The sequence below is a fragment of the Alligator sinensis genome, unplaced genomic scaffold (assembly GCF_000455745.1).
Source record: "Alligator sinensis unplaced genomic scaffold, ASM45574v1 scaffold62_1, whole genome shotgun sequence".
In the NCBI taxonomy this organism is placed as follows: Eukaryota; Metazoa; Chordata; order Crocodylia; family Alligatoridae; genus Alligator; species Alligator sinensis.
In genome coordinates this window covers 1,068,949-1,079,691 of record NW_005842093.1, presented here as the reverse complement: position 1 = coordinate 1,079,691, position 10,743 = coordinate 1,068,949, and the positions used below count along the sequence as shown (strand labels likewise).

The 10,743-nt window shown below is 39.4% G+C and overlaps 1 long non-coding RNA gene across 1 annotated transcript; it reads right to left on the bottom strand.

Moving 5' to 3' along the window:
- Positions 1-520: 520 nt before the first annotated feature.
- On the bottom strand, positions 521-7,124 carry LOC102374483. The gene is made up of 3 exons (XR_323880.1): positions 7,091-7,124; positions 4,256-4,381; positions 521-694 (listed from the first exon to the last, which is right to left on the bottom strand). It is a non-coding gene; the product is annotated as an uncharacterized LOC102374483 (long non-coding RNA).
- Between the last annotated feature and the right edge of the window lie 3,619 nt (positions 7,125-10,743).

Below are 10,743 nucleotides of genomic sequence, written 5' to 3'. Positions count from 1 at the left end.
GGGCAGCCTAATGTGCATTTATTTAGTACCTCACATTAGAAGTACTACATTTAATGTGCAGTAGCAAACACACATTAACGAATGTATAGATATGCCCCCAGTGGATGACAAAGTACAGCTTTAGGCTGACTCTGATTTTCCTGACCAATGGGTAGTTTTGGCACTGGATTCACAACCCAGTTCTGGTACCCTGCTCTGGGCAAGCATAACCTTTAGACTGACCACAACTCCTCTGGTTAACAACAGGTGAATTTTATTGATACGCAGTGAAAGGAAATAAGAGCAATGCAGACAAAACAAACAAGATGATTACAACATACATTAAACAAATTTCCCAGTGCCCAGAATATACACAAGGTGAGCAGTGCATCTGGCCAGTATGTAAATGCAACCTTAAGGTTCTTTGTTTGAAAGTCTGATGTCAGCAAGCTTGGAGGTCAGGGTCCTATGCCAACTTGCTGTTTTGAAAACTCCTCCTTTTGTATTCTTTCTTCTCCAATGACTCTTCATTTTTGGGTATTGCCAATGGGTTTCCTTGGGGCCACCATGTTGTCCATGTGCTGTTTTGTCAGCCAAAATCCTATCTTCATAAACTTATCACATGCACACACCTTAATTTGGTCATTTCATTTGAAACCAGAAATCCCAAGGGGTTTTTTCAAGTGGTACTGTAGCCTTGGAGCCAGGCCTCTCTCTATTATGAAAAATAAAGTTTGGATGTTTTTAATTTTCCTGGATGTGTCTGTCTGTTGGCCTCAGACACCCTGCCTGCCTTGAAGGCTGTGAAACTGTGTGAAAAACAGGCTTTTAGAAATCAATTAACCCTTGTCATTCCCCTAAACCATTGTTGTAATACAATATCTAGTTTACCTACAAGCCAATTTCTAAAAGCAAACGTCTAAATAGCATTTTCTGGAAACATACGCTAGAAACAGTTTTATGACTTAATTTCAGGAACGTAAGTTCTTTTATTGGAGAAATAGACAGGAATATGCACATCTGGAGATGGCAAACCTATTCCAGTAATACTGAATTCTGCACTTAATCTCTAAGGTAATATTTTTTAAAACACTTAAGTGGTTTAGGATCTGAACTCCCATTGCTTTACAACGCAATTTTGGCTTCTAAATTTTATAACTGCTTTGAAAGACCTACCCTCTGTGTTTTGGTTGCCCCTTAATAAAATACTTTCCTTTCCCATAATTTTCTCAATCTGGATAAACTGGTAAATTTCTCAGAGTAGGGAATCTCTTTTTCTCTACATGTACAGCACCTAGCACAGTGAGCCCCCAGTCTTAGGTTGTAGTTTCATATGAATAATATCAGCATCACTGCCCAACTGTTCCCTGCCTCTATACAACACTCTAAGAACTCCCAAAATGTTCTTCCTGTGGTCGTCACAGAACCTAAAACTACAAGTCAACCTAGTAATCGCTATTGACTCTCTTCATACACAGAGTGATGATTTTGTAATCTGAAAATCTTTCATGAATACATTCTATGGCAGAGAAAATATTGGATAGTTTCCTTCAGTAAGATTATTTGTTTTGCTGCTTAAGCCTTTTATACATTCAACCAAGGTGCTTAACTGTCATTTCTATGCAGAAGGGAGGCCATATTTCTCAATAAAAAATGGCAGCCCTATGCTCTGTGGAAAACTATTTTGTATTGGCTGAGTTCAAGGTAAGTTTACCCATTCAAAACATTTGTCCTAGATACTTGAGGATTTGAGGAAGTACCAAAAGATAGAGAAATCTGTCTCCCTTCTTGTTTCTTTAAACAGAGTAAGAAAAATGATTATGTGTCTTACTCCCATTTATATAAAAAAGAAAAAAATAATAAAATCAAGGCCCAAGACCAACATTTTCTAAACAAATTTCAAACTCTATTAAAGAAATGGATCAACTGATTATTTAAAACAAAGAATAAAACCCTATTCACTTTAAAAATAAGGTTGATTCAGACTATGTTGCCCTCAGGTTTACCAGACCTAGCTTTAAGATTTTTCCCTTCTAATGTAGCATGAGGCATGGTCTTTTCCTTGTATCTTCTGAGCATATAGTAACCATCTCCCTCACTGTCATTCCAGTGCCAGGGCATTGACAGTGCCCTGTTGTCCCTGCTTTACACGTGGCAAGTTATAGAGTGATCTTCATGTTTCTGGATATCATTCCTGGTAGCTGCAGGTGAAAGTTTGAAGTAGAAATCCTGGGAATTCCTTAGCTGAATGATTGCCTACAAATGCAGGGACTCACTGAACCAGATTGTCTCTCTTATTTCTATGTTCCTAAATGAAAATTCAGGTGCAAATCTGAACTCTGGTAACTAATTTGGCTAATTTAACACTAGCCTAGGTATAGCTACACATACTGCAATCACACTACTGACTGCAGTGCGGATGTACCTGCATAATGGATCTTTTCCTACTAGATTAGCACTGTCCAACTAGTGGTCTGCAGGTTGCATCCAGCCCCCAAATGGTAAACCTGCCTGCCACCTCTCCTTGTCTGGCCTGGGAGGTATTTCACCCATTGCTCTCCTGCTTCCGAACTCAAAGTCTTCCCTTACCCCTCCCTCTCCTGCTTCTGCTTTCTGTCTTTGCCTCTGTCTCTGGGGACATAACCACCCACAGGGCTGAGAGATCCCATGGCTTGCCAGATGGGTCAGAGGGACCCAGGGACCCTGTACAGCATGGTGCAGCAGGAAGGTGGGAGTCTTACACAGCACAGCAGGCAACCCATGCAGTGTGTGGCCGAGAGCCTGTTGCCCCATCCACTCCAAAAATTGGACAACTGTTTTTTAGACTGTTCCCACCCCACTTCACTCATCCTGACAACGTTACCTTAAGTAATGCACATCACTCCCTGCATCCTGCTATGGTCCTGTTGTTGGTCATAATACAGTGAGAGAGAAACTGAAAATGTCCACATAAAGCCAGCTCAGTAACCTGGAAAGTATCTTCTGAGCTGGACTCTCACTGTGAAACACTTTCTGTGGCTTTTGTTTTTGCTTTTTACAACTGTTGCAGGTTTTCCTTTATTTATTTTGCTTTCTCTAGATTGAAATTACTTTCCCAGTTGTAGTTCCCATTGACTTATTAACTGCAATATGGTTGATGTCATATTGAATGAAATAGTTTGAATGTTTGTAAAGGTTGCCCATTAGCCAGTTTCAGGAAGAAGATAGGATTTATCTCCTTATCTAGCTCATTGTTTTGGGGCTACGTGCAAAATGTCCTGACTTCACTTAAAGCTTTAATTTAAATTGTATCTTTAGAAGTCTTTTACAAAGAAAGCAAATATCCTGAGTTCTGAGACATCAAAGCCTAGGGCCTTTTAACCAGACTGGTAAAAAAAAAAGGTATTTACAGTGATATGGAAGAAGTCTCCCCAAGAGTAATTTAAAATGCTCAACAAAGGTAATTTCAAAAGAATCTGTTGAGTAAGATCCGAGCCCAAATTTGGGAGTAGTGACAAATTGAGTAGGAGGAGCCCACTGACGGCAGCTCACTCAATAAAAACCTGTAGCCTACTGTCCCAGTTTGGAGGTGACTTCACTTGCAGAACAACGAAGGAAGAATCGCAAGTGTAGCCCGGACCAGATTGATCACCTGACCCAACCTCTCCGTGAACACGAATCTCTTAGTTCACGCTGAAGCCGCGGAGCGCCCGAAAGGGACTGAAGGAAGGTGACTTAGTCCTATCACTGCTGAGCCCAGCTCACTGAATCATATTGCTGAGGCCAGCCTATTGAATTGTATTGCTGAGGCAAGCCCATTGAACCGTACTACTGAGGCCAACCCATTAAATCGTACTACTGAGGAATGAAACAATATTTTGGTATTTGGCTTCTCGGAATTCTAGGAGTGTAAGTATATTATGAAAAATAACAGTATTGATTCAAATTTAACTTTTAGTTGTAATTGTAGTTCTTTTTGTAACACTAATTCTTATAGCATTGTTTGGGAAGGAAGTGCATTCGGAGCATTGTTTCTGATATATGTAATTATTGTGTTTTTAATGTTTGTGGTGTTTCTTAAAGCTAAGCAGTATTATATACGTAGCAAAGAGTTTTAAAATAAAATTGTGTTGTATAAATTAAGTGTGTAATCATTGTGAAATCATGCAATCAGCTAACTACTCCCCCAGCCAGTGCATCAAAACGAATCAGTAAATTGTGTGGGATTTTCTCTATTCCATAACCCACTAGAGACAGTTGATATTGTTAGATCCTGTTTTAAGCTTACTCTACTTACCTCTCCTTATCATCCTCTGTCATTCACAAAATGTGTTGATTAGGTCTTCCTTGGTGTAAAAGTCAGTGTCTCTGTGCATTGTTGGTGGTGGGAGTTGGGAGGGGTACTTCACTGTAATGCTTTCTTCTAAGAGGTGTAAAGAGAAGGGAGAGTAAATAACTAAATAGCTCTTCTTGTTTACTTTAGTGATAATTTGAAAAAATATGTAAGAATGCGGTCTGCCTTCATTTTAGTTTACCCACATCAACATATCTTAAAGGGCTCTGACACGTAAAAGACAAGTGCTCAGCATTTTGTCAAACCAAACATCTTTAAGATGCCTTAATTTGCACATACAAAAATGGAAGCACATTAAATAACTAATCACTCTTGAAAACTTGGCTTTGTGTAATTCATATTACAAGCAACAATACTCTCTAAACATGATTTAAAAGATGTACATAGTCCCAGCTTTAACTTAACACTGTCTTTTCTATTTTTGTTACTTTGGTTGGTTTTCCTGAGGGGGGAAAAAAAAAAACTATTATGCATTTAGATGTACTTTTTCATACCTCCAGGTTTAGTTTATAGTGCTATTCAGGTGCTGACACCTTGCAGAACACAGCGTCTCATTTGAAAACTGTGCAGACTTTCTCTGAGGTGTACTTCTACTGGCATCTTATGCACTGGAGATTATATTATACTATCATTACTGTAAAGAATCCCTGAGCTTTTACTCTCAAAAACCCCTCAAATGCTAAACACCTCGAACTGTTATCAAAGCTTTATTCGATTCAGAAGAAGCCATCTGCTTTTCACCAAAAATCACTGTTTCCTTGATCTCTTCAAATTAATCCTGCTGTGATTAACTTCAATCCAATTAAAAAGAATATGTAGGCAGCTGTATTGGTCTGATTACATGTAGACATGATAACATGCTCCCTCATGGGGAACCAAGTTCAAAGCTAATGTGTCAGGGTAGAAGAAGCTGGAAGCTTCACCTCAGACTCTTTTAGCCTCAGCAAGGGGTTTACTGAATAGCAATACAGTCCATGTTGGACACCTTTCCGGCAAGAAACTCAATGAAGTTTATAAGCATCTGTTAAGTTCCTTGGTTAACAAAGAATACTGAGGCTTAGGGCGCTTGTCCATGTTATACACGTCTCCTGTTACCACATTACACTTTTTCTGTGTCCACGTGACAAAAATCCTGATCCTTACCTATTTACTGATAAGACTGGTAATGTATACCAGTGCAGAACAGAAATTGGGGTATGAATGTGGTGAGGGGTGTAGGGGTGTGTGTGTGTGTGTGTGTGTGTGTGTGTGTGTGTGTGTGTGTGTGTGTGTAAGTGCTTAATCAATAAACACAGCATTTTGCTTTATCCTCCCTTATAAGGTCGTGCTTGTGATTTGAGCAATTGGCAATTTGTGTAACAGCCACCCCCGCACTGGTTCTCAGCTTTGGAAAAAATCCTGCTTTTTGACATGAGGATACAAACGGCAGACAGGAGACACAGGATTCTTTCTGTTTTATATAAAAATTTCTGTAGTAATGTTTCCATTCAGGCTTTAGCCTGGGGTAGCCAGGGTACATGATAACCCAGATGCCAACACACAGGGCGGGGGGGAGGAAAGCAGCCAGACCCTTTGTGTACCCTTGTGTAGCCCTAACTGTACCCCATACCTAGCACCCAGTGCAACAAGCCTGCAGAAAAAGCAGGGGGCAGAACTGCTTTGGGACCAGGCTTGGGTAGGGGGCCCCCCCCTTCAGGCAGGCAGGATCCCCCCCCCCCCAAAAAAAAAAAAAAAATGCATCTCTCTCAAGCAAAACCACCAACAATTCTTCCCAAAAAGCAACCTGGCATGACCCAAGAAAATAAAGCAACCAAAATATCATATCTCCTAAAATACCACCTGGCAGTAAAATAGTACTGAAAGGGCAGGGGTAAACTTGTTCTCACATGCCCCCTAGAACATTTTACCAGTTACAGCATAATAAGCCATTGCATGGTAAATCACATTCATGTTACTTATTTAGCCATCTTAAACAAAGAAAGAAAAAAGTAAACCAGGAACACTTTTAGTGACTAAATGCTGAGTATGTGTACAAGGGCCCTCGCTTTTTTCCAGGCCCCAAACCTCAGGCTGTTTTATTCAGGAACAAACAACACCTAACTGGGAAAAAGAAACAACAGAGGGTAGAGTTCTAGTTCTCAAGCTCCATCGCATATTAATAAGGACTAACACTTTAACCCTATAGTTGTCCAATTACTACAGCATCCTTACAGATTCACTGTGAAGATGGTATGTATTAAAAACGGATTTAGACTCTGCACAGGTCTCAGTAAGAGATAAAGAAACACTGTGATATAGGGATTAAAACAGTGCAAAGGAGAATGATATCCAGTCCTTGGTCTGCTATAGATCTGCTGTGTGACCCTGGCCAAATCAATTCTCTTCTTACTTCCTGTTTATTTTTGGTGAGATTCTCAAAAGCATTAGAGTTTGCCCACGTTATGCTGACCTTCATTGGGATTTGGCCAGACAACTGTTATAGTTGTTTTGTAAATCGTATCCAAAACCTCAACACTTTATAGGTGCAGGAAAACTTTTTATCTTGTTTATATAGCACCTAGACAATGCAACTCTAATATCCACAATTGTCCTTAGACAGGATTATATCACAAACAGTTATAAGATCCAAATTTCCCCAAGCTGGTATTGTCAAAATCTATTCCACATAAAGGTAAAGTACAGACAGTCAAAAAGCCCAAGGCTGAATTGACTCAGTCTTTGCAGGTTAGTTTAAGCTGCAGAGATTAAACTGAAAAAAACAACTCGACAGACATGTACCTTTGTTTCAAGAAATGCAGCCACACACCTGCAATGGCTCAGGCCAGAAGCTGGGGAAGGGTGCTAAAGCATGGCTCTCTTGCACAGCCAACATGGGCTGTGTGTTTGCTTCCTCTTCCTGCTGCCCCAAAGCCTTTGGGATTTGCACAGAGCCAGCCAGTGAGTCAGCTAAGTAGCAGAAGTGCAGGGCCAACCCTGCTTTCTGGAGCAGACAGCACAACCCAGCCCAGGACTGCAAAGCATGCTGGGGGAACTCTGATTTAACATGAACCAGGAAAGGGCCTGGGACAGAAGTTTCATAAACTGGTTTGACCTAAATCAGTTAAGTCTGATACTACATTCAACCATGTTTATCTTGACCAGTTTATCGTTGTCAGAAACTAGAAGAACTAAGAGTGGTTGGGAGAAGAACTCTGCCTTTGAGAGATGATTATGCATTGTAAAGTGACAGTGTAGGAAAGAATACAGTAGAAATGCTTATAGATACATTCATGACCATTCCTGTTACCCAGATTGGTAAACTGACACACAGAGAGGATAGCTGACTTTGCCAAAGTGAGAGAACAAGTTGATGAGGAAGCACATACCCCACATTCAGCTGCTAATCACCACTTTGGGTTTGTCTACACCCAAAAAATTGTACTGTAGTAACTATACTGATGTTAAAATGATAGAATCCTTTTAACTGGACATACTTATATGACTATAAAGCTATTTTATATCTTATAGCTAGTTTCAGACAAAAATAGGATAAATAAAACTTGAATAAAATGGTTGTCATGAGCTGGGACCAAAAATCAAGGCTCTTGAAAACATGTGCGAATTTAAAACCCAAGCACAAATTTACAAAATATTTCAAAATTTCAACTATTTAAACTGGGTATTTCTTATCATTAGCTGCTATTTGCAAATGAAACATCAGCAACAGATGGTGTATTTTGAAAATGTGGACATCACATAGGGGCTGTTTGATTTTATTCTTCCTTAGGTTTTCTTCCAATTGAAGCAAAGCTTACTTTAAAAGGGGGGGAGGTGGGCAGGGAGGGAAGACATACTGTAATATCCAAAAATTGTCATTTCTCAATGAAAAATATTTTATCAAACAATTCTAGACAAAATGAAGGGCTAATCTTTTAACTGCTTAAGGCACATTTATACCAATATGACTATATCGCTAATAAAAAAAAAAAATACAACCCTCAGTGATGGAATTATACTATCACAAAAATGCAGTGCAGAGCAGGCTGTAGCTCACATTCACCTGTGAGAATCAAGGTAATAAAACATAACATACCTTTCTGCCTGGCCAAGCTTTATTTCACGACATATCTCAAATTTGCATAGATGACAGCATTCAACCATTTTGTGCTGGCTCGGCAGTATTCCCCCTCCTTCTGTGCCCCTGATTTCATTCCATTTTCCTACTTAGGGGATGAAAGTTCAATGAGACTTAAAAAAGAGGAATGATGTTGGAAAGTGGAAGCAGAAGGACTAAGATTGCAGTAACAACTGAAGACCAGCACAGGAGCCCTAAGTGCCGCTTTTGGGGAGGCACAAGAATAGAACTTCAGCAGCCGGTGACTGGCCATGCTGCCTCTGAGAGTTCATGACTTTTCAGGACTGAGAGAAAAGACAGATTGAGAAAATTGTGGGAGAAAAGGGAAGTAGAAAGTGGACAGTGGATAACAAAAAGAGCACATTATAGAAACATTTCTATCTTATTATCTGTGAATTCTTTTAAAGAACTTAAAACATTTCATCAAAACAAAATCCCAAAGTTATTTTTCTGGAGTGGGGGAAAGGGCAGGGGTTGTTAAAAATTAATATTTGGATGAGACAGAGAAGTTCTCCCAAATATTTCTACATTGCAGACACCCATTTCTAAAAGCAAAAGTTTAAAACAATAGCATTATTAAAAGCAGTTTGCAGTGGAAGTGGGGGGGAGAAAAAAAAATATTTTAAGCATTCAGGCAGGCTGATAATTTTGTGATATGGGCAATGGCTTGGGCAGGATGATATTAGGATGAGGCCATCTAAGTGCAACTCCTGGTTCAGCTATGGATTTAAGAGTGAATGTGTGGCCGGCATTAAGGCCAGACTTGCTTAAAAAGTTGGAGCCTAGAGTTGCTCATGGAAACCCAGCATTGGCAAGAAAAAATATAGTCCAAAAATAAAATTTTCAATGAAAACTAATTATTTCAAATCCTTGATCAGAAGAACATAGACTAAAAAGCCAAAGTCCACCTTTAATGACTTAGCCTGTTTTTCAAGAGTGTTAACTATTGATCAACTCACATTGAATTTGTTGGAGCTGCTTAGTACTTTTGAAGATTAGGACATATACTTACCAACCTTCTGCATGTACTTACCTTACTTACCTTCCGTGATATCTGTACACAGACATACAAACATACATACCACACACGCGCGCACACACACACACACACACACACACACACACACACACTTAGCTTAGCTTGATCTCTGGGAGACATGACCCATGAGTGCATAAGACTGCAATCCAAGTCTAAAGACTATCCCAAGCCTTGGCAACTCATTGGACAATGGGGTTCAGACACACTAGTATTGGTAGGCAACAGCACACAAGGAAACAATGTTAGCAGATTTTAATTCACATACTTTTGGTTTTACTACCTGATAACCATGTATCCACTCACAGCTGAATCAATGTGGACCAAACTTTGTCACAGTACTCCACTTTTATGCCCATAGCAAAGCACCGTCGTGCCCTACACAAGTCTGCAACATACTCAAGAAATATCATTATAACACAGAAAGAACAGAAAAGCACTTCTGAGTAATGATTTCAGTGCTCCAAATTATAGCTGATATCTCTTATGACTGTATAGTGGTATTACAACTTGAGCATTTGCTTTGTCTTCTGTGATCTGATGGGATACCTTGTTAAGGGACTTAAAATATACCTGCATATATAACCTGCTATATTTAGTGGTTATAGGACCGATTGTCAGTAGGACTAATGCCATTATTGTCATTTCTTTCTCTTAGGTATGGCTGGATCAGAACTATTTTTCTTATTGATCTCTCTCTCTTTTTTTCTCTCTCTCTCCCCCTTTTCTTTAAATTCTTTTTGTAAGGGCGAAAACAGCAGAGAGTACCATTACTGCACTGATTTACGTAAATGCAGTCTAATTCAGACTGGTTTTCCAGCAGTTGCATAAAGGTGATTCAGTGCCAAGATGTTCTTATGTTTAATAGCTTCTGGGATGTAGGGAGCTTTCTTCCTGATGGAGCCACCTCTGAAGAATTAGAAATGTTGCAAAATTTTGCTACTGCTAAAATGAATAGTAGGACAAAGACTGTCCAACAGCAGGGGACTCTAATTAAATTAAAGTCCCAAGTCAAAGGAAGATGCTTGGCCATATTAGCTGCCAGGTAAAGATGGCCACTGTTGACCCAGTGTTTAAGATTAGTCCTCTGAAATTTGGGGAACAGATGGCATATATGCCTGCTAGTATTGATTTAATATCATGCAAGGTAGAAAATGCAGAGATAAAAAGGAAAGTAATTGTTACTTGATTAAAACTAATTACACAGAAATAAAGTGACAGTATGCTCTGTATTAGTTTAAACTGTTTTGTCTTCTCCCCATTATGCCTCTGTGTTATATA